The sequence below is a fragment of the Bos grunniens genome, chromosome 21 (genome assembly GCF_055505025.1).
Source record: "Bos grunniens cultivar Pamir isolate PY7600 chromosome 21, Bosgru_T2T1.0, whole genome shotgun sequence".
NCBI classification, from domain to species: domain Eukaryota; kingdom Metazoa; phylum Chordata; class Mammalia; order Artiodactyla; family Bovidae; genus Bos; species Bos grunniens.
This window is the reverse complement of record NC_141185.1, coordinates 14,247,873-14,271,689: the sequence shown is the minus strand read 5'-3', so window position 1 is coordinate 14,271,689 and position 23,817 is coordinate 14,247,873. Positions and strand designations below refer to the sequence as shown.

The following is a 23,817-nucleotide window of genomic DNA, read 5'->3' as shown; positions in this document are numbered from 1 at the left end:
GTTGTTTTTCCCTTGCTGCTGTTAATATTTGTTCTTTGTGTTTGATGTTTGTTAATTTGATTAATATGTGTCTTGGGGTGTTTCTCCTTGGGTTTATCCTGTTTGGGACTCTCTGGGTTTCTTGGACTTGGGTGATTATTTCCTTCCCCATTTTAGCGAAGTTTTCAACTATTATCTCCTCAAGTATTTTCTCATGGTCTTTCTTTTTGTCTTCTTCTTCTGGGACCCCTATGATTCGAATGTTGTAGCGTTTAATATTGTCCTGGAGGTCTCTGAGATTGTCCTCATTTCTTTTAATTCGTTTTTCTTTTATTCTCTCTGATTCATTTATTTCTACCATTCTATCTTCTAATTCACTAATCCTATCTTCTGCCTCTGTCATTCTACTATTTGTTGCCTCCAGAGTGTTTTTAATTTCATTTATTGCATTATTAATTATATATTGACTCTTTTATTTCTTCTAGGTCCTTGTTAAACCTTTCTTGCATCTTCTCAATCCTTGTCTCCAGGCTATTTATCTGTGATTCCATTTTGATTTCAAGATTTTGGATCAATTTCACTATCATTATTCGGAATTCTTTATCAGGTAGATTCCCTATTTCTTCCTCTTTTGTTTGGTTTGGTGGGCATTTATCCTGTTCCTTTATCTGCTGGGTATTCCTCTGTCTCTTCATCTTGTTTAAATTGCTGAGTTTGGGGTGTCCTTTCTGTATTCTGGCAGTTTGTGGAGTTCTCTTTATTGTGGCTTTTCCTTGCTGTGTGTGGGTTTGTACAGGTGGCTTGTCAAGGTTTCCTGGTTAGGGAAGCTTGTGTCGGTGTTCTGGTGGGTGGAGCTGTATTTCTTCTCTCTGGAGTGCAATGAAGTGTCCAGTAATGAGTTATGAGATGTCTATGGTTTTGGGGTGACTTTGGGCAGACTGTATCTTGGAGCTCAGGGCTGTGTTCCTTTGTTGCTGGAGAATTTGCTTGGTATGTCTTGCCCTGGAATTTGTTGGCCCTTGTGTGGTGCTTGGTTTCAGTGTTGGTATGGAGGCGTTTGATGAGCTCCTGTCAATTAATGTTCCTTGGAGTCAGGAGTTCCCTGGAGACAGGATTTGGACTTAAGCCTCCTGCTTCCAGTTATTGGTCTTATTTTTACAGTAGTTTCAAAACTTCTGCTTCTATACAGCACCATTGATAAAACATCTACGTTAAAGATGAAAAGTTTCTCTACCGTGAGGTTCACCCAGAGAGGTTCATAGCGTTACATGGAGAAGAGAAGAGGGAGGAGGGAGTTAGAGGTGACCCAAATGAGTTGAGGTGGAATCAATAGAGGAGAGAGTGGGCTAGCCAGTAATCACTTTCTCATGTGCACTCCACAACTGGACCGCTCAGAGATGTTCACAGAGTTATACAGAGAAGAGAAGAAGGAGGAAGGAGACAGAGGTGGCCAGGAGGATAAAAGGGGGGAATGAAAAGGAGGGAGACAGATCCAGCCAGTAATCAGTTCCCTAAGTGTTCTCCACCGTCTGGAACTCACAGAAATTCACAGAGTTGGGTAGAGTAGAGAGGGGTTAGGGAGGAGACACAGGCGACCTGGTGGAGAAAAAGGAGAGTCCAAAGGGAGAGAGAGCAGTCAAGCCAGTAATCTCGCTCCCTAGTGAAAAATGGGTACTGAAGATTGGATTCTTAAAGGTACAAAATTGGTAACAAATACATAAAAGCAAAAATTAAAAATCTAGAGTAGAGTTTGGAATTTCAAAAATACTATGTTAAAGAAAAGAAGAAGGAAAAGAAAGAGAGAAAAAACAAACAAACACAAACAAGGTCGCGAAAATTATAAAGAAAATACAGGTACAAAATTGATAACTAATACCAAAAAGCAAAAGTTAAGAATCTAGAGTAGAGTTTGGAATTTCAAAAATACAATGTTAAAAAAAAGAAGAAGAAAAAGAAAGAAAAAAGCAAAAACAAACAAAGTCGCAAAAATTATAAAGAAAATAGAGGTACAAAATTGATAAGAAATACCAAAAAGCTAAAGTTAAAAATCTAGAGTAGAGTTTGGAATTTCAAAAATACAATGTTGAAGAAAAAAAGAAAAGAAAAAAAAAAGGTCAAAAAATTATAAAAAATATATATATGAGGTTTGCTGTAAAAAAAAAGGTCTTTTTTTTTTTGCAAAGTAGTAGGTTATAAAAGTGAAATTAAAGGAATAATACAGGACTTAGAATTTTTTTTAAAAATTAAAAAAAAAAAGAATGATCATAAAAATAGTAAAAATATATCTAGGACTTTCTCTGGTTTTGTTGTGAGTATTGTGGGTTCAGTTCATTTTTGGCTAGTTCCTTGGTCCAACTTATATTTCTCAAGATCTATAGGCCCCTTCCTATGTAGTCGGTAGTAACCACAGGGTTTTAATCTATTGCCTAGCTTCTTCTGTTTGCTGGTCTCTTCAGTGTCTGGTTTCCGCCCTGACACAAAGGGGACGGTGGAGGACACTTTTTTTTTTTTTTTTTTTTTTAGGCTCACTTGTTCAGTCGTGCTGTGGGGAGGTAGGGAGGGATGCTGCAAACAAATAACACTGGAGTGTGCTCGCAGTGCCTCAGCCACACTGGGTCTGCCCCTGCTCACGGCGCGTGTAGCCTCCCTGCCCACACTGCTCAAGCTCTAGGTTGCTCCGCCGGGAACCATCCGTGGCCGGCCCTGGGCTGCCTGCACCTCCCAGGTCCAAGCCGCTCAGGTTCAGGCACTCGGGTAGTCCTCAGAGGTGCAGACTCGGTTGGGCCTGTGTTTTGTGCCCTTCCCAGGTCCGAGCAGCTCAGGTGATGAGGTGTTTGGCGAGCGCGATTGCTGCCACTTATCGCCTCCCCGCCGCTTGGTTATCTAGGTGTACAACCGGCGCACCTTCTCAGGCAGATGTTGACCGTCCAGACCCCTAAGAAGTTTTAGTTAGCAAAGAAGCCTGCTTACAGTTTTATAGATAATGTCTCTCTGTGGCTGCGATTGCCCCCTTCCGGTTCTGGCTGCCTGTCACCGGAGGGGGATGGTCTGCAGCCGGCTATCTCTGTTCAGTCCTTTGTTCTGTGCACAGGCCTGGCGGTGTCTTAGGTTAGGGCTGGCTTTTTGCGTGGTGGATATCCCACAGTCTGGTTTGCTAGCCCAAATTATTTTGCTCAGATAGCGCTCAGGGTATTCAGGCCAGGTCCTTACTCTAAGCGATGCAGCCCGCGCCGCGCCTCCCTGCCCAGCCCCCGCTTGCTAATGGCGTGTGCAGGCGTCTGCGCTGCTTCTCCGCTGGGGGAGTTACCGTAGGTCTCGCAATCTGCAGGTTTTAATTATTTATTTTTCCTCCCTGTTATGTTGTGCTTTGTGCTTCCAAAGCTTGGCACAGATTCGGCAGTGAGAAGGTTTCCTAGTGTTTGGAAACTTCTCTCTTTTTAAGACTCCCTTCCCGGGACGGAACTCCGTCCCTCCCTGTTTTGTCTCTTTTTTTGTCTTTTTTATTTTTTCCTACCTCCTTTCGAAGACTTGGGTTGCTTTTCTGGGTGCCTGATGTCCTCTGCTGGCCTTCAGAAGTTGTTTTGTGGAATTTACTCAGCGTTTAAATGTTCTTTTGATGAATTTGTGGGGGGTAAAGTGTTCTCCCCGTCCTACTCCTCCGCCATCTTGGCTCCTCCCCTCCCCTCTGCTTTTTCTAAAACCAGTTTGAACATCTGTAAGTTCACGGTTCATGTATTGCTAAAGCCTGGCTTGGAGAATTTTGAGCGTTACTTTGCTAGCGTGTGAGATGACTGCAATTGGCAGTAGTTTGAGCCTTGCCTTTCTTAGGGATTGGAATGAAAACTGACCTTTTCCAGTCCTGTGGCCACTGCTGAGTTTTCCAAATTTGCTGACATATTGAGTGCAGCACTCTGACAGCATCATCTTTTAGCATTTGAAATAGCTCACCTGGAATTCCATTACCTCCACTAGCTTTGTTCGTAGTGATGCTTTCTAAGGCCCACTTGACTTCACATTCCAGGATGTCTGGCTCTAGGTGAGTGATCACACCATAATCATCTGGGTGGTGAAGACCTTTTTTGTACAGTTCTTCTGTGTATTCTTGCCACCTCTTCTTAATATCTTCTGCTTCTGTTAAGTCCATACCATTTCTGTCTTTTTTTGAGCCCATCTTTGCACGAAATATTCCCTTGGTATCTCTAATTTTCTTGAAGAGATCTCTAGTCTTTCCCATTCTATTGTTTTCCTCTATTTCTTTGCATTGATTGCTGAGGAAGGCTTTCTTATCTCTCCTTGCTATTCTTTGGAACTCTGCATTCAAATGGGAATATTTTTCCTTTTCTCCTTTGCTTTTCACTTCTCTTCTTTTCACAGCTATTTGTAAGGCCTCCTCAGACAGCCATTTTGCTTTTTTGCATTTCTTTTTCTTGGGGATGATCTTGCTCCTTGTCTCCTGTACAGTGTCACAAACCTCTGTCCATAGTTCATCAGTCACTCTATCAGATCTAGTCCCTTAAATCTATTTTTCATTTCTACTGTATATCGTTAGGGATTTGATTTTACTGTATATCGTTAAGGATTTGACCATACCTGAATGGTCTAGTGGTTTTCCCTACTTTCTTCACTTTAAGTCTGAATTTGGCAATAAGGGTTCATGATCTGAGCCACAGTCAGCTCCCGGTCTTGTTTTTGCTGACTGTATAGAGCTTCTCCATCTTTGGCTGCAAAGAATATAATCAATCTGATTTTGGTGTTGACCATCTGGTGATGTCCATGTGTAGAGTCTTCTCTTGTATTGTTGGAAGAGGGTGTTTGCTATGACCACTGCATTCTCTTGGCAGAACTCTATTAGCCTTTGTCCTGCTTCATTCTGTATTCCAAGGCCAAATTTGCCTGTTATTCCAGGTGTTTCTTGACTTCCTACTTTTGCATTCCAGTCCCCTATAATGAAAAGGACATATTTTGGGGATATTAATTCTAGAAGGTCTTGTAGGTCTTCATAGAACCGTTCAGCTTCTTCAGCATTACTGGTTGGGTCATAGACTTGGATTACTGAAATACTGAATGATTTGCCTTGGAAATGAAGAGATCATTCTGTTGTCTGTAACTAATACACCCAACCAAAGGAAGATGTTGGATTCTTCACTCAGAGACCACCTGAGGCCAGATTAAAGGAGACCCTGCACACACCCTACCCTTACCAGCAACCCCACACTTTAACCATAAAACCTGGCTTAAAACTCAACATTCAAAAAAGTAAGATCATTGCATCTGGTCCCATCACTTCACAGCAAAACAAGTGGAAGCGGTGACAGATTTTCTTAAGCTCCAAAATGACTGTGGATGCTGACTGCAGCCGTGAAATTAAAAGATGCTTGCTCCTTGGAAGAAAAGCTACGACAAACCTAGACAGTATATTTAAAAGTAGAGACATCATTTTGCCAACGAAGGTCCACACAGTCAATGCTATGGTTTTTCTGACTCACTGGATGTGACTTTGAGCAAGCTCTGGGAGATGGTGAAGGATAGGGAAGCCTGGCTTGCTGTAGTCCATGGAGTCACAAGGAGTTGGATGTGACTGAACAACAATGGTTTTTCCAGTAACCATGTATGGATATGAGAGTTGGACCATAATGAAGCTGAGTGCCGAAGAATGGATGCTTTCTAACTGTGGTGTTGGAGAAGACTCTTGAGAGTCCCTTTGGAGTGTAAGGAGATCAAACCAGTTAGTCCTAAAGGAAATCAGTTCCTGAATATTCATTGGAAGGACTGATGCTGAAGTGAACTCCAGTACTTTGGCCACCTGATTCAAAGAGCTGACTCATTAGAAAGACCCTGATGCTGGGGAAGATTGAGAGCAGGAGGAGAAGAGGGTGACAGAAGATGAGATGATTGGATGTCATCACTGCTCAATGGACATGAGTTTGAGCAAGCTCTGGGAGATGATGAAGGACTGGTGTGCTGCAGTCCATGAGGTCTCAAAGAGTCAGCCACGACTGAGCGACTGAACAAAAATCTGTTAACTTTTTACCCTTTAATTTTTCTGCCAGCTCAGACCTTCCATCTGGGATCATTTTATTTTTGCCTGAAAGATATCTTTTTATAGTTTTCTGTGGTGAGACTGTGCAGTTGGCAAAACTCTCTTAGTTTTTGTCTGAAAATTATTTTTTTCCTCATCTCTGATAGATATTTTTGGTTGCTATAGAATTCTAGGTTGGTGGTTATTTTCTTTTAAATATATTAAAGATATTTTCAACTGTCTTATTCCTTTTGTTGTTCTGAAGAAATCAGATTATTTCTAATTGCTACTAATGTTTGCCTTTTTGAGGATGATACATTTTATTTTCCCTGGCTGCTTTTTAATTCTTTATATTTTGGTTTTCTTTAGTTTCACTATTTATTTCACTTTTTTTACTTGTATGGCTTGGAATGTGTTGAGCTTCTAGAGTCAGAACTGCTGTTTCACATCATGCGCTTGACATTATCCATCATTTCTTCGAATGTTGCCCTCTGCCCTCTTATCCTCCCCTTGGGGTACTCCATCTGACTGTATTTTAGATTTTTGTATTGCTTCGTCTTCATCTAAGTCTACCATGTCTTCTGTATTTTCTATCATTTTCTCTTTCTAGTTTGACATTGCTTGTTTGCTTAATGGGTTTCTTTGTTGTAACAACCTATAATCCAGTTATCTAACCCTTTTTCCCTAGCAGTATTGTCACTCTTGTTCCTCATTCACTTAAACTTAGTTTGCACAGCTGTTTCATAACATGTATCTGATAAATCCAATGCCTGAAGACTTTGTGGGTCCTTTTTGGTTTGTTATTTCTGCTTACTTTTGCTGATAGAGTCCTTTTTTTTTTTTTGAGGGAGGGATCCTGTTATTCTTCAGCTGCGGTTTGAACATTGTATTTGAAAAACTATTTGTAGAAATGGCCTAAGGCCAAGAATTGAGGTGCTTTACTTTTTCTGAAGTAAAGCACCTTGGAAGACAAGCTATGCTCCTTGGAAGGAAAGCTATGACCAACCTAGACTGCATATTAAAAAGCAGAGACTTTACTTTCCCAACAAAGGTCCATCTAGACAAAGCTATGGTTTTTCAGTAGTTATGTATGGATGTGAGAGTTGGACCACAAAGAAAGCTGACCGCCAAAGAATTGATGCTTTTGAACTGTGGTGTTGGAGAAGAGTCTTGAGAGTCCCTTGGACTGCAAGGAGATCCAACCAGTCCATCCTAAAGGAAATCAGTTCTGAATATTCATTGCAAGGACTGGTGCTAAAGCTGAAGCTCCAATACTTTGGCCACTTGATGCGAAGAACTGACTCACTGGAAAAGACCCTGATGCTGGGAAGGATTGAAGGCAGCAGAAGAAGGGGACAGCAGAGGATGAGATGGTTGGATGGCATCACCGACTCATGGACATAAGTTTGAGCAAGCTCTGGGAGTTGGTGATGGACAGGGAAGCCTGGCATGCTACAGTCCATGGGGTTGCAAAGAGTCGGAAATGACTGAGCAACTGAACTGAACTCACTTCAGAGAAGACTTACATTTGCCTCTGCCAGGTGTTGGGGTTACTGCTAATTCTGAGTCACTTTAAAGTAAGTTTAAACTTTGTCAACCCAGGTGATTTGAAAACTGGCCGTATTTCCATGAGGGCTGTTCCACTTCTTGGTCATCCTGTCCTATTTGTGCTTTGTGTTTAGTTGTTCAGTCGAGTCCGACTCTTTGTGACACACCCTCCCCCGCCCCCCACCATGAACCGTAGTCCCCCAGGCTCCTCTGTCTATGGGGATTCTCCAGGCAAGAATACTGGAGTGGATTGCTGTGCCCTTCTCCAGGGGATCTTCCCAGCCCAGGAATTGAATCAGGGTCTCCTGCATTGCAGGCAGATTCTTTACCAGCTGCTTCCAGGGTTCAGTTCAGTTCAGTTCAGTCACTCAGTCGGGTCCAACTCTTTGTGACCCCATGAATCACAGCACGCCAGACCTCCCTGTCCATCACCAACTCCCGGAGTTCACTCAAACTCATGTCCATCGAGTCAGTGATGCCATCCAGCCATCTCATTCCTCTATTGTCCCCTTCTCCTGCCCCCAATCCCTCCCAGCATCAGGGTCTTTTCCAACGAGTCAGCTCCTCACATGAGGTGGCCAAAGTATTGGACTTTCAGGTTTAGCATCAGTCCTTCCAATGAACACCCAGGACTGATCTCCTTTAGGATGGACTGGTTGGATCTCCTTGCAATCCAAGGGACTCTCAAGCGTCTTCTCCAACACCACAGTTCAAAAGCATCAATTCTTCGGCGCTCAGCTTTCTTCACAGTCCAAATCTCACATCCATACATGACCACTGGAAAAACCATAGCCTTGACTACACGGACCTTTGTTGGCAAAGTAATGTCTCTGCTTTTCCATATGCTATCTAGGTTGGTCATAACTTTCCTTCCAAGGAGTAAGCATCCTTTAATTTCATGGCTGCAGTCACTATCTGCAGTGATTTTGGAGCCCAAAAAAATAAAGTCTGACACTGTTTCCACTGTTTCCCCATCTATTTCCCATGAAGTGATGGGACCAGATGCCATGATCTTCGTTTTCTGAATGTTGAGCTTTAAGCCAACTTTTTCACTCTCCTCTTTCACTTTCTTCAAGAGGCTTTTTAGTTCCTCTTCACTTTCTGCCATAAGGGTGGTGTCATCTGCTTATCTGAGGTTATTGATATTTCTCCCGGCAATCTTGATTCCAGCTTGTGCTTCTTCCAGCCCAGCGTTTCTCATGATGTACTCTGCATCTAAGTTAAATCCCTGTCCTATTAGAGTCCCTGGAGAAGGCAATGGCACCCCACTCCAGTACTCTTGCCTGGAAAATCCCATGGACGGAGGAGCCCGGTAGGCTGCAGTCTATGGGGTTGTGAAGAGTCGGACATGACTGAGCAACTTCACTTTCACTTTTCACTTTCATGCATTGGAGAACAAAATGGCAACCCATTCCAGTGTTCTTGCCTGGAGAATCCAAGGGATGGGGGAGTGTTGTGGGCTGCCGTCTATGGGGTTGCACAGAGTCAGACACGACTGAAGCGACTTAGTAGCAGCAGCAGCAGCAGCTACAGTCCTAGGCTTTGGTTCTGTCCTTCTCTTCTGGAAAATTGTTTTTTGTTTCCTTTTGGGGCTTACAATTTCTTACTGTATTATAATTTTTAATGCTATTAAGATTTTTTTTAAATGTGTTACCCACTACTTTTTTGTCATTTTTCAGCATGTAAATTAGCCTCCAATGACAGGATGATATATGGTATCTCCTTTTATCAGGTATAGAAAGTTCTTAATAGCTACAAAGTTCTACATAGTTAAACAATGTGATCTGAAGAAAAAACCCACAATTAAAACCTCGTTTGTCAGGCTTCCCTGGTGGTCCAGTGGTTAAGAATCTGCCTGCCAGTGCAGGGGCTGTGGGTTCAATCCCTGAATGGTCTAGAGTCCATGCTCCACAGTAGAGTAGCCCCCGCTTGCCGCAACAAGAGAAAACCCACACACAACAATGAAAGCTTAGTGCAGCCGAAAGAAAACAAAAACGGAAACCTCTTTTCCCAAGATCGGGAAGCGTTGTCATTTCTCATTACAGACGAAAACTTCTGTGATTCCAAAATATGATAGTCCTCTTGGGTGCTTGTTTGAGTTTCTACTATAGAAAAAATATATATAAGCATCAATGAAAGACTAAGAGATTTAAAAGCAGTTGAAGTTCTATAAAAACACCAGAAAGTAGAGTAACTAAGGTACTATATTAGTTTTCTAGAGCTCCCTAACAAATTACCATAAATTGTGTAGCTTAGAACAACCTAAAGCCACCTCTTACCCTGGAGGCCAGAAGTGTGGAACCCACATGTCAACAAGACGGTGCCCCCTCCAGAGGCTCTAAGGGAGAGAATCTGTCCCTCACTTCGCTAGCTTCTAGTGGCCGCAGGTGTCCCTGCCTCATGGCCACCTCGCCTCTGTCTCCCTTATGGTCACGTGCCTTCCTTTTCTTCTGGGTCTTCTCTTCTGTGTCTCTATCACATCTCCCTCTGCCTTTCTCTTATAAGGACACTTGGAATGGCATTTAGGTCTCAGTCACATAATCTAGGATAATCTCTCCATCCTAAAATCCTTAATCACTTTTGCAAAGCAGTCCTACCCACCCCCAAATACAATGAATACAATAATTCTATGCCACGCCATGCCAAGTCGCTTCAGTCGTGTCCGATTCTGTGCGACTCCATGGACTGCAGCCTACCAGGCTTCTCTGTCCGTGGGATTCTCCAGGCAAGAACACTGGAGTGGGTTGCCATTTCCTTCTCCAATGCATGAAAGTGGAAAGTGAAAGTGAAGTCAGTCGTGTCTGACTCTTAGTGACCCCATGGACTGCAGCCCACCAGGCTCCTCCATCCATGGGATTTTCCGGGCAAGAGTACTGGAGTGGGGTGCCATTGCCTTCTCCCCAGTAATTCTATAGGAGTCATATTATTAACAGCATATTATATTACATAGTGCTAAGTATATTCTGTTAATTTTTAAAAAAGCCATAGTTTGTTGCTGCTTGTAAACATGATGTACAAATGTCAAATCTTTTTATTTTAAAAGTTAAACGTTTGTATTATCCAACCATATAGTTTAGCAACAGATTTACATGTTAACAGAAGGATCCAGTATGACAGTTTTGCTATCTACCAAGTGTTTAACATGTAGATTTTACTCATGCTATATGAAAAGCTAAAAACCTCGCACATATTCTATAAAATTGGAGGAAAAAATCATAGGATTATAAGCATGGAACAATACTTGGATATTCTTTACTTGATCTTCTGTCTTTTTAATAGCGATTGATAGCTAATGAAACGTGGCTAAAAGATTCATGAGATCATTTGTATGATGTGATCAGGGCTACTCTAGGTCAAATTGGAGGGTCCAGGTCATTCTTTATACCTTCTTTCATTCTTCCACCTTCCCTCAGTTTCTCTTAGTTAAATCATGACAGTCACATCTTCCTCTCACATCCAGTCACCTAAAGAAGAGTGATTACATGTGCACTATGTCTTCCATACAAAAATAACTAAAGCTGCACGGATATTGGGCCTATTAACTCTGAAATGTTAGCAATGATCCTCAAGGAAGAACTGGATGTACACTCAGAATACATTGAGGACCCCCCCTGCATGATAGATTGCAAGCTCCATCCTCAGAACTCTTTATGTATGCAGTTAAGATGGATACCTACTGAAATTCCAATTTTCCAGTCACTTCAAAAAGACTTCAATCCTTGAGTGTGTGTGTGTGTGTGTGTGTGCCCGTGCTTACTAACTCAGTCAAGTCCGACATGACAAAAGTGTCATGTCCGATACTTTGGCACAAAATGTTTCCTTCTACTGTTCTCTGTTGCATTTCTCTTTTGAGCCACAAGGGGGAGTAATCACTTCTCGCTATCCTGACCTGGGAGGTTCAATGCCCTCTACTGGAATTAGGGAGTCAGTTCAGTTCAGTTGCTCAGTCGTGTCCGACTCTTTGTGACCTCATGGACTGCAGCACGCCAGGCTTCCCTGTCCATCACCAGTTCCTGGAGCATACTCAAACTCATGTCCATCGAGTCGGTGATGCCATGCAACCATCTCATCCTCTGTCGTACCCTTCTCCTCCCGCCTTCAGTCTTTCCCAGCATCAGGGTCTTTTCAAATGAGTCAGTTCTTTGCATCAGGTGGCCAAAAATTCCTTCCAATGAATATTCAGGACTGATTTCATTTAGGACGGACTGGTTGTATCTTGTTGCTGTCCAAGGGACTCACAAGAGTCTTTTCCAACACCACAGTTCAAAGGCATCAATTCTTTGGCGCTCAGCCTTCTTTATGGTTGAATGCTCACATCCACACATGACTATTGGAAAAACCTTAGCTTTGACTGGATGGACCTTTGTTGGGAAAGTAATGTCTCTGCTTTTTAATATGCTGTCTAGGTTGGTCATAACTTTTCTTCCAAGAAGCAAGTGTCTTTTAATTTCATGGCTGCAGTCAGCATCTGCAGTGATTTTGGAGCCCAAGAAAATAAAGTCTGTCACTGTTTCCATTGTTTTCCCATCTATTTCCCATGAAGTGATGGGACCAGATGCCATGATCTTAGTTTTCTGAATGTTGAGTTTTAAGCCAACTTTTCCACTTTCCTCTTTCACTTTCATGAAGAGGCTCTTTAGTCCTTCTTCGCTTTCTGTGCTAAGTGTGGTGTCATCTGAAACTTCACAATGGCCTTCACTTCTTGAGTTTTTTTAAAACACTAAATAATATAACAAGCACTAAATAAATGTTGGCTCGTTTGATAAACTGCATGTGTGAATGCTTGGCTGAGAGCTGCATTTTCAAAAGACATTTTAAAAGACAAATGAACAGAGATTTCATCATGTTGGACTGCTAGTATCAGTTAACTTTCTAGTAATCAACATGCTTTTGATTTCTGCATACTTAGCCTCTTAGGTCCCATGAAACTGAAAGTCGCTCAGTCCAGTCCGACTCTTTGCAACCGCATGGACTTCAGTCCATGGAATTCTCCAGGCCAGAATACTGGAGTGAGTAGCCTTTACCTTCTCCAGCAGATCTTCCTGACCCAGGAATCGAACCAGGGTCTCCTTCATTGCTGGCAGATTCTTTACCAACGGAGTTATCAGGGAAGCCCCTTAGGTCCCTTAGCAGGAGGAACTTTTTGTCTTCTGATTTGAGGTTGCAAACTGCTAATCTGAGGATCAAATGCAGGTGATTGACCTATTACCTTTGGCTGTATAGTTTAAAAGTTGGGAAGTTTTACGTACAAGTGTTGATTTGTGATTCCCTTGAGGGACTGGGAAATGTAACCACATTGCTTACATTCCCACAGGACAACAAAGTGTTGGTGATACACAGCAGAAATTAGCTTTGAAGAGGACCTGCAGGCTCCAGTTGGCTACAGGTTTCTCTTTTCTTGCTTCCTTATTAATTCCTGGCTCCTGTAAGCCCATTAAGTTTCTGACTATTCTTAGGACATCAGTAAATGCCTTGCTGCCTAGGAGACAGATGGCTACGTTGTAGATGAGTCAGCAGAACAGTTTTTGAGAGTTTGTGTATGTGTGTTTTTAGTGTAGCTGCAAAAAAAGTTAAGTACCAAAGATTCAACAGACTTGAAAAGAAAAACATTTCCTAGGTTATGTGATTTATATCCCTTTTGAAGTTCCTTAACTCTTTGATGAGTTGATGAAGTTCCTTAACTCTTTGATGAGTTGATTTATCTCTCAATATATCTGATTTTTCTTTTGCTAAAGACATTAGAAAATTTTATTAAAACTAAGACTTAAACCAAATTAATAAAAAACATTACCAGAGCTATTTTTTCTTTCTAAAGTGATTAATAATAATTACTCTAAAATATTGAATGGTGAACCAAGGAGGCGTGTTGCCTGATGGCATTTACTAGAAGCTATTATTTCCAACGTGTAGATGTAAGTATTAGCTCAATAATTTTTTATTTCCATTTAAGCACATTCAGATTTCCTACTAACACCTGAATAAATGTTACAAACAACACATTGGCAACTGCTGTGGAACCAAGAACTATTTACATTAACCTGGTAAGATAATGAAAAACTATGTTTTAAAAAAGTCAAAGTTATGCTCAAAATCCTAGAGCAGAGACCATAAACTAGTAGCCCTATTCCTATATCTGTCTCACACATTGTATTCAAAAATTTTGAATGACAGTAGTTGCAAACTTGGAAAATCACGGTGCTGTAGTGTAGCTTCCACAAGGGGGCGCTGCCAGAACACTTGACCAGGTTAAGAAACATGCCTGGCCCATAGGCATTAAGAGTTTGTGACCTGTGCTCCACAGTTACTCTTTTTCAGTTCAGATGTATTACAAGGAGACTCATTTTTACCATTTATTCCTATTTTTAGAAAGTATTGATGGAAAAACACACACACACAAGAAGTAGCTGTTGGAAACGATAAGGCCAAAATGTGACATCATTGTGAGTATTAAATCTAAATACATTAGCAAACTATCAGAATTAGAAGATTTAATAAAATGACTGTGAATAGATAAATGTAGCTGTTAATAATGCTCTAGTATTTCAGCATGGAAAATAAGATAATTTCTCCCTCACCTCATCTTTTTAAAAGTATGTACTAAATACAGCGATTCTTGTTACATGTGGTAGTTAAGTTCTATAAAGTTGCCACACTCTGTGTTAGTGAATATTGAACCATTACTTCTAGGGGAAGTACAGGGACAGTTTCCTGTGAGCTTCTGGCCACAACTGACCAATACATGACCTTGTTTTTTGTATGTTTCTGTTTAAAGACACTTTGTTTAACATAGTGTTAGCCGCTAGAATTTTTCACACTTGGAGAATCCCTCTGTTCCTCTCTAGTGATAGAGGAAATCACCACATTGCTAGGTACTTCCACCTCCACAAAAACGACACTGTCCTTACCATCCTTAATCCTCAAAAAATAGAATGGGCTAGAAGTACAAGTTAGTCAAATGCTAAGGAACTCAACCTGACTCGACTCCTAAGTCTTGTTGTTAGCCCTGAGGATGCTATAATCTTCACTTTCCCCTCAACAATGATTCTCCCTTTGAGAAATAATCACTGGCAGGCCCATGAAGATCCCTTTACTTAGACCGTAGGAGGTTCAAATCTGATCCAATTTGGTTTTCTTAAATATTGTCAAGGTCTTATCCAATAACACTCATACTTATTATTGATAGTTCAAATGCATTCAATACTTTCCCCTGAGATATCCTACCTCAGCCCTTACACGATCTTCATGTTGAAGACCTGGTCTTCTGGGAAAAAAAGTCCATCAAAAGACCAATCTTGAAGCCAAATGGAAGGAACCTTATTTGTTGTTGTTTAGTCACTAAGTCGTTTGATTCTTTGCAGCCCCATGGACTGTAGCCCACCAGGCTTCTCTGTCCTTGGAATTTTCCAGGCAAGAATACTGGAGTGGGTTGCTATTTCCTACTCCAGGGGAATTTCCCAACCCAAGGATCAAACCTGAGTCTCTTGTGCTTTGCTGTGCTAAGTTGTTTCAGACATGTCTGACTCTTTGCGACAATATGGGCTGTAGCCCTTCAGGCTCCTCTGCCCCATGGGATTCTCCAGGCCAGACCACTGGAGTGGGTTGCCATTTCCTTCTCCATAGGATCTTCCTGACCCAGGGATCGAACCCTTATCTCCCACATTGGTGAACACATTCTTTACTGCTGAGCCACCTGGGAAGCCAAGGAAACTTATACTGTCTTTCTAACCACTTGTACTGCAGCAGAACTATAAGGAATACATCTTTTCATGTCTCAATATTTAAAAAACAAAAGTCTTATTTTGAAGTTGGGAAAAGTCACCCGAGCAGCAGACCTTAAACTGAGGTTCCTTGAGAGCTCCCAGAAGCAGATGATGACATTAGACAAACTGCTTTCTCATGAATTTTGGAAAAAGCAGATGGCGCCACAATAGGGTCAACTTCCACCCACAATCTTGGAGCACAATTGCCTAGGATTCCTGTCTCCAGTGCCCTTCATGTTCCTCCTTTGTATCTTCATCATTTTTTAATTTTTTGATTTTTCTTTAGTTTCAGAGCTTCCTGAGTCATGTCTTTCCTATTCCTTTCCATTTCTGCCCTCCTTCTCTATTGCTCATTTATCTACAGTTGTGCACTTTTTTTCACATTTGCCCCACCCGCCAACTTCTCTGACCTCTACATCATAGGCAAGAACATGTGAGATGCTAATCAAGAAATTCACTGCATTGCCTCCACAATGGAGTCACAATCCTGACCCCATCCTTGAAGGATCTCCACATCAATTTCCTGGAATCCACTAGACTGGTTCTCACTGGCCTCGGGTCTTGGTTTTACTCCTTTTTACAGCCTCTGATAAACAATTTTCTGCTTTCTTTCGTAAGTATTCTTCTAATTAAGCACCTTTTCCCCAGAATCCTTTCTCAGCTTTAGACCACCATCAGAGCTCAACAGATGATGATTAAGCCCATGCTCCAAGTGGGGAGCCAACAAGAAACTGCTGACTCCATGGCCAATTTCACTGAGCCTTGACCAAAACCCGCAGGAATTAATGAGATTGTTCTAAGACTGATGATGTTTGTATTCAACAAGAGGAGGCACTAATTAAGGCCAAATACAGACCTTTCCCTCTTTGTCTGAACCTGCACATGAGGCCAGATACTGACCCTCCAACACTCCTTCTCTGTCTCATGACTGATTTGCTAAGATTACAGTTGTTTGTCCCTGGAAACTAGCTAACCACAGAAAAAGACATTTCCTGTTCACATAATTGATGTGACTTCTTGCTGGAAAAAAAAAACAAAACACACACAACTATAAATCACCCCCTCTGCAACTTGTTTACTCCTCCCTATGAAAGTCTAAGGCAGAATCACCCTGCGGAGAGATTCTGATCATTGGATCTTAACTATAAATCACCCTCTCTGCAACTTGTTTACTCCTCCCTATGAAAGTCTAGGGCAGAATCACCCTGCGGAGACATTCTGATCATTGGATCTTAACTATAAATCACCCCCTCTGCAACTTGTTTACTCCTCCCTATGAAAGTCTAGGGCAGAATCACCCTGCGGAGACATTCTGATCATTGGATCTTAGCTGTTGTCGCTATTGCCTGAAGACAACCTATCTCCTTACTTGACTGACTTACCTTTGATATTTGTTGTTCAGTCACTCAGTCTTGTCCCACTCTTTGCAACCCCCAAAACTGCAGGCTTCCCTATCCTTCATCATCTTCCAGAGCTCGTATCCATTGAGTCAGTGATGTCATTCAAATATCTTATCCTCTGTTATCCCCTTCTCCTTCTGCCTTCAATCTTTCCCAGTACCAGGATCTTTTCCAATGAGTCAGTTCTTTGCATGAGGTAGCCAAAGTACTGGAGCTTCAGCTTCAACATCAGTCTTTCCAATGAATATTCAGGGTTGATTTCCTTTAGGACTGACTGCTTTGATCTCCTTGCAGTCCAAGGGACTCACTAGTACTCACTAGATCAGTGATTGTCTGATCACTTTAGTGTGATTTAAAAGTGACCAGACAGTAGAGTACTAGTGCAAAATCAAACGGACCAAGAAACAGAAATCAATCTATGTTATAAGGGAATTCCATGTAGGATAAATAAGGTACCACCAAGGAATGGCAAAAAAAAAAATTTTTTTTTAATTTTATTTTATTTTTAAACTTTACATAATTGTATTAGTTTTGCCAAATATCAAAATGAATCTGCCACAGGTATACATGTGTTCCCCATCCTGAACCCTCCTTCCTCCTCCCTCCCCATACCATCCCTCTGGGTCGTCCCAGCGCACTAGCCCCAAGCATCCAGTATCGTGCATCGAACCTGGACTGGCAACTCGTTTCATACATGATATTTTACATGTTTCAATGTCATTCTCCCAAATCTTCCCACCCTCTCCCTCTCCCACAGAGTCCATAAGACTGTTCTATACATCAGTGTCTCTTTTGCTGTCTCGTACACAAGGTTATTGTTACCATCTTTCTAAATTCCATATATATATGCGTTAGTAAAAAAAAATTTTTTTAATTGATGCTACTGGCCAAATTGCCTGGAATATTCCATGGACAGAGGAACCTGTTGGGCTACAGTCCATGGGGTCACAGAGTTGAACATGACTGAGCAACTAACACTTTGATTTTCATGGAGAAAAATAAAGTTGAATCCTTACCTTATTCAAATAAAAAGATGGGTCTCAGACTGAAGTCCTAAATTCAAAAAGTAAATTTATAAATCTAATTGAAGAAAATGTAAGAGAATATCTATGTGAACTAGAAGTGGAAAGAAATTTCCTAACCAAGACTCATGTAATGAAGAAATGTGAGTGCATCAAACTTAAATTTATGATAAGCAATGTACCCATTTGGCAAAATTAACAGAGACATGACAGACCAGGAGATGTTTGAAAATCTATAACTGATTAGGGATTACAGCAAGGACAATTGATTTTAGATAATGATTTGCAGATCATTATTGAGTGGTAAATTCAACTTAGAGAGTTGCAAGCAGAACTTTAGAAAATGAAGCAAAATAGAATAAATATCAGCGTTCATAACAAGCATCATGAAAATATACTCATCAGCATTTTGTCTACATCATGTAAATAAAAATGTAAAATATAAAATGCGTATATATACAATAGTGTATATATACATTGTTTATTGGGAATATACATATTAATAATTAGTCATATTTAATTGTATAGGAAAAAAAGAATTATTTTACAAAATTAATCAGAATCTAAAAGTTTTGTTACTTCATAATATATATGCTATTTCTAAACTCCAAAATGAAAAAAAAAAGAGCACTAATACCAGAAAGGTATCTTACTGTATTAGAAAAAAACAGAAGTATTTTTAGTATGGAATAAAAATAAATTTATAAAAATAAATAAATATAAAAGATAAATATAAAATAACTAAAATATAAAATTAAAATATATATTTTATTATATAAATTATAAAATATTTATAATTTCATAATTATATTATAATTATATAATTTATATAATTAAAATATATAAAAAACAAGAAAATTTAGAGACCACAAACAAATCACAACTAAACATATCTGTTCTAATATAAAATCAATCAAGGAATAAAATGCCTCTACCATCACTGACCATTATATCTACTGCTGTGTGCAGAAATCCCTTAGAAGAAATGGAGTAGCCATCATGGTCAACAAAAGAGTCCGAAATGCAGTACTTGGATGCAATCTCAAAAACGACAGAATGATCTCTGTTTGTTTCCAAGGCAAACCATTCAATATCACGGTGATCCAAGCCTATGCGCCAACCAGTAATGCTGAATAAGCTGAAGTTGAACAGTTCTATGAAGACCTATAAGACCTTTTAGAACTAACACCCCAAAAAGATGTCCTTTTCATTATAGGGGACTGGAATGCAAAAGTAGGAAGTCAAGAAACACCTGGAATAACAGGCAAATTTGGCCTTGGAGTACAGAATGAAGCAGGGCAAAGGCTAATAGAGTTTGCACTGGTCATAGCAAACACCCTCTTCCAACAACACAAGAGAAGACTCTACACATGGACATCACCAGATGGTCAACACCAAAATCAGATTGATTATATTCTTTGCAGCCAAAGATGGAGAAGCTCTATACAGTCAGCAAAAAGAAGACCAGGAGCTGACTGTGGCTCAGATCATGAACTCCTTATTACCAACTTCAGACTTAAATTGAAGAAAGTAGGGAAAACCACTAGACCATTCAGGTATGACCTAAATCAAATCCCTTATGATTGTGAGTGGAAGTGAGAAATAGATTTAAGGGACTAGATCTAATAGACAGAGTACCTGATGAACTATGGACGGAGGTTCGTGACATTGTACAGGAGACAGGGATCAAGACCATCCCAATGGTAAAGAAATGCAAAAAAGCAAAATGGCTTTCTGAGGAGGCCTTACAAATAGCTGTGAAAAGAAGAGAAGTGAAAAGCAAAGGAGAAAAGGAAAAATATTCCCATTTGAATGCAGAGTTCCAAAGAATAGCAAGGACAGATAAGAAATCCTTCCTCAGTGATCAACGCAAAGACATAGAGGAAAACAACAGACTGGGAAAGACTAGAGATCTATTCAAGAAAATTAGAGATACCAAGGAAACAGTTCATACAAAGATGGGCTCAATAAAGGACAGAAATGGTATGGACCTAACAGAAGCAGAAGATATTAAGAAGAGGTGGCAAGAACACAGAAGAACTGTACAAAAAAGATCGTCACTATCCAGATAATCATGATGGTGTGATCACTCACCTAGAGCCAGACATCCTGGAATGTGAAGTCAAGTGGGCCTTGGAAAATATCACTACAGACAAAGCTAGTCGAGGTGATGGAATTCCAGTTGAGCTATTTCAAGTCCTGAAAGATGATGCTATGAAAGTGCTGCAGTCAATATGCCAGCAAATTTGGAAAACTCAGCAGTGGCCATAGGACTAGAAAAAGTCAATTTTCATTCCAATTCCAAAGAAAGAAATGAAATATATGAGAATAAATGATCAAATTGATAGCTCAAGAATAAAGCAGTAAGCTGTGGGATCAAGAGAGGAAACGTTGCTAGAAGGCACTATGGTAGAAAATGGGAATTAAAAAAATAGTATACTTAGTAAAATTAAAAATCAGTCAATCCATCCAGGAAGTTATATAAAGCAGAAAAAAGAGTGATGCTTAGTGAGACCTACCATTGATATTTTATTAGTGAGCTTATAGAGTCTCAGCTTCCCTGGTGGCTCAGATGATAAAGAATCCACCTACAATGCCAGAGACCTGGGTCCAATCCTTGGGTTGGGAAGATCTCCTGGAGAAGGGAATGGCTACACTCCAGTATTCTGGCCTGGAGAATTCCATGGACAGAGGAACCTGGCAGGCTACAGTCCATGGAGTTGCAAAGAGTCAGACACAACTGAGCAACTTTCACTTTATACATTCTTAATGGAATAGATAATTCATACCTTAAATGAACACACCATAATAAAGGAAAAGCTGTCAAACTCATTTTATGACTGAACTGCTTTATGTCAAAACCAGATACAGACAGTACCAGAAAAGAAAATAAGAGGTTAATTTCACTTACATTTATAGCCGTGAAAATCTAGAATAAAATATTAACTAGCCAGACTCATCAGTATTAGTGATCAAGGAATGCAAGAAGGGTTCAAGTAAGGTCAAATTACAAGTCTACAAGGCAGAAAGACTGATTATAACTTTTCCTCTGCCAGAAAAGAAATCTTCAGAAAGATAAACCTTTACTTCAACATACCAAGCGTCTACAGTCAGCATAATTACCTCTTGCTGCTGCTGCTGCTGCTGCTGCTAAGTCGCTTCAGTCATGCCCAACTCTGTGCAACCCCATAGACGGCAGCCCACCAAGCTCCTCTGTCCCTGGGATTCTCCAGGCAAGGATACTGAAATGGGTTGCCATTTCCTTCTCCAATGCATGCATGCATGCTAAGTCGCTTCAGTTGTGTCCGACTCTGTGGGACGCTATGGACAGCAGCCCACCAGGCTCCTCTGTCCACAGGATTCTCTAGGCAAGAATACTGGAGTGGGTTGCCATTTCCTTCTCCAATTAACTCTTAGGTTGGTGCAAAAGTAATTGTGTCTTTTGCATTGTTGAAATTTGCCTTTGATATTGGAATACATTCTTAAATAAATGTGGTTATGTTATATATCATTTCAGAGAAGGCAGTGGCACCCCACTCCAGTACACTTGCCTGGAAAATCCCATGGATGGAGGAGCCTGGTGGGCTGCAGTCCATGGGGTCGCTAGGAGTCGGACACAGCTGAGCGACTTCACTTTCTCTTTTCACTTTCATGCATTGGAGAAGGAAATGGCAACCCACTCCAGTGTTCTTGCTTGGAGAATCCCAGGGACGGGAGAGCCTGGTGGGCTGCCGTCTATGGGGTCGCACAGAGTTGGACACGACTGAAGTGACTTAGCATAGCATAGCATAGCATATATATCATTTTAATACACATTTCTTACTTTATGTTTTTTTTGCTGATGACATTTTTTTTTACTTGCCATTTTTTATGTTTAGATTATGGAAATGATGTTAGACAAAAAGCATATTTGAGTGATTTTCTTATTTGAGTTCAAGATGGGTCATAAAGCAGTGGAGACAACTTGCAACATCAACGACACATCTGGCCCAGGAACTACTAATGAACATACAGTGCAGTTGTGGTTCAAGAAGTTTTGTAAAGGAGAGGAAAGCCTTGAAGATGAGCCGGCCGTCAGAAGTTGACAGCAACCAACTGAGCGCCATCATCGAAGCTGATCCTCTTACAACTACATGAGAAGTTGCCGAAGAACTCAGTGTTGACCATTCTATGGTGGTTCGGCATTTGAAGCAAATTGAAAAGGTGAAAAAGTTCTATAATTGGGTGCCTTATGAGTTGACTGCAAGTCAAAAAAATTGTCATTTTGAAGTGTCGTCTTCTACGCAACAATGGCAAACCATTTCTTGATCAGCTTGTGATGTGCAATGAAATATGGATTTTATATGACCACTGGCAAAGACCCTCAGTGACTGGACTGAGAAGAAGCTCCAAAGCACTTCCCAAGGCCAAACTTGCATCATGGTCACTGTTTGGTGGTCTGCTGCTGGTCTGAACCACTTCAGCTTTCCGAATCCCGGCAAAACCATTACATCTAAGAAGTGTGCTCAGTGAATCGATGAGATGCACAGAAAACTGCTATTTCTGCAGCTATGTCTGCAGCTGGCACTGGTCAACAGAATGGACCCGATTCTCCATGACAACGCCCAACTGCATGTTGCACAACAACGCTTCAAAAGTTGAACAAATTAAATTTCTCATTAAAGGTCTCCTTATATTATAGCCAAGAAAATACATAGATAAAGACAAATTATCAGAGAATTTAGGTAAAGATATTATCAGAGAATTTAGGTAAAGATATTATCAGAGAATTAGGCTTTTGAAAAATAATTGCCAAAGTCAAATAAAAATAGAAGAATCAAAATAAGTACTATACATGATCTCAAACTGAGAGGAAGTCCTCTTGATGTAAAACAGTGCTATAAGCTTCTGTTTTTCCTTTGGAAATTTATCTTGTCTTAAGAAATAACAATAAACTTTTCTGAAGGGTAGCAAAGTCAAATAATTAGAGAAGAGTACATCATGAAAGTGAAAAAAGTAAAAATGTTAGTTGCTCAGACATGTCCCACTCTTTGCAACCCCATGGACTGTAGCCCACTAGGCTGCTCTGTCCATGGAATTCTCTCGGCAAGAATACTGGAGTTGGGACTTCCCTGCTAGTCCAGTGGCTAAGACTCCATGCTCCCAATGCAGAGGGCCTGGGTTCGGACCCTGGTTGAAGTAGATCCCATGTTCTCCGACTAAGACCTGGTGAAGCCAAAAAAAAAAAAAAAAAAATACTGGAGTGGGTTGCCATTCCCTTCTCCAGGGGATCTTGCCAACCCAGGGATTGAACCCAGGTCTACTGCATGTCAGGCAGATTCTTTACCATCTGAGCCACCAGGGAAGGCATCTTATATTTAACCTTAAATAAGGGAGAGATTTTAAAGCACATATAAGCAAGAGACAGTTTTTGATATTAATATGTCTAATTCAGGTTAACAAAAATAATCTTTATAGTTTCAGAATTACAGATTATATTACTAAAACTGATAACAGTGAAAAGACATGGACTTTTAGAACAAGGCAGTCTTGTGTGAATTTGGGCTCTGCAACATTCAGGGTGAGGATCCCAGGAAAAATAACTTTATTATAGTAAAGATTAAAGCTAATAGATATCCTTTTGAAAATAGTTTACATGTCTGTAACGTAAGTGGTATACAGTAAATGTTAGTCTTCTTCATTTATACTTTATAATATGATGTAGTTTTCAAAGCCTTATCGTGTGTATTCTAATCTTTTATCCTTATCCTAACATTGTGAGCAGGTAATATTATTTCCAGGTTAGATAGCTAATACGTAGGAGAGCTAGTTAAAGGAATTAGAACCTAGATTTTCTAATTTTAATATAGGACTCCTTTCACTCTACCACAATATGATTCAGAAAGGAAGAATGGAAGTTGTAGTAAAATGCCCTCATTTTATAGACGATGGCCCAGAGACCCAGAAAGGGATTGCTCAAAACATATGCCTAGTTCTTGGCAGAGAACTAGATTAGAACCAGTGCATAAAGGGTTAACAAAATTCTTTTTATTAGGTTAACAAAAAACTTCTGCGAGAGTGTTTGAACTCTTACTAACTTTCTAACTCTG

General features: G+C 40.5%; 1 protein-coding gene and 1 long non-coding RNA gene across 2 annotated transcripts in view; both read left to right on the top strand.

Moving 5' to 3' along the window:
• LOC147349131 (uncharacterized) overlaps positions 1–23,817 on the top strand; it is a 35,883-nt gene that overhangs the window by 8,591 nt on the left and 3,475 nt on the right. The window lies entirely within an intron of this gene.
• LOC147349132 (uncharacterized) lies at positions 7,449–13,964 on the top strand. Its single transcript, XR_015149472.1, has 3 exons — positions 7,449–7,575; positions 12,861–12,932; positions 13,913–13,964. It is a non-coding gene; the product is annotated as an uncharacterized LOC147349132 (long non-coding RNA).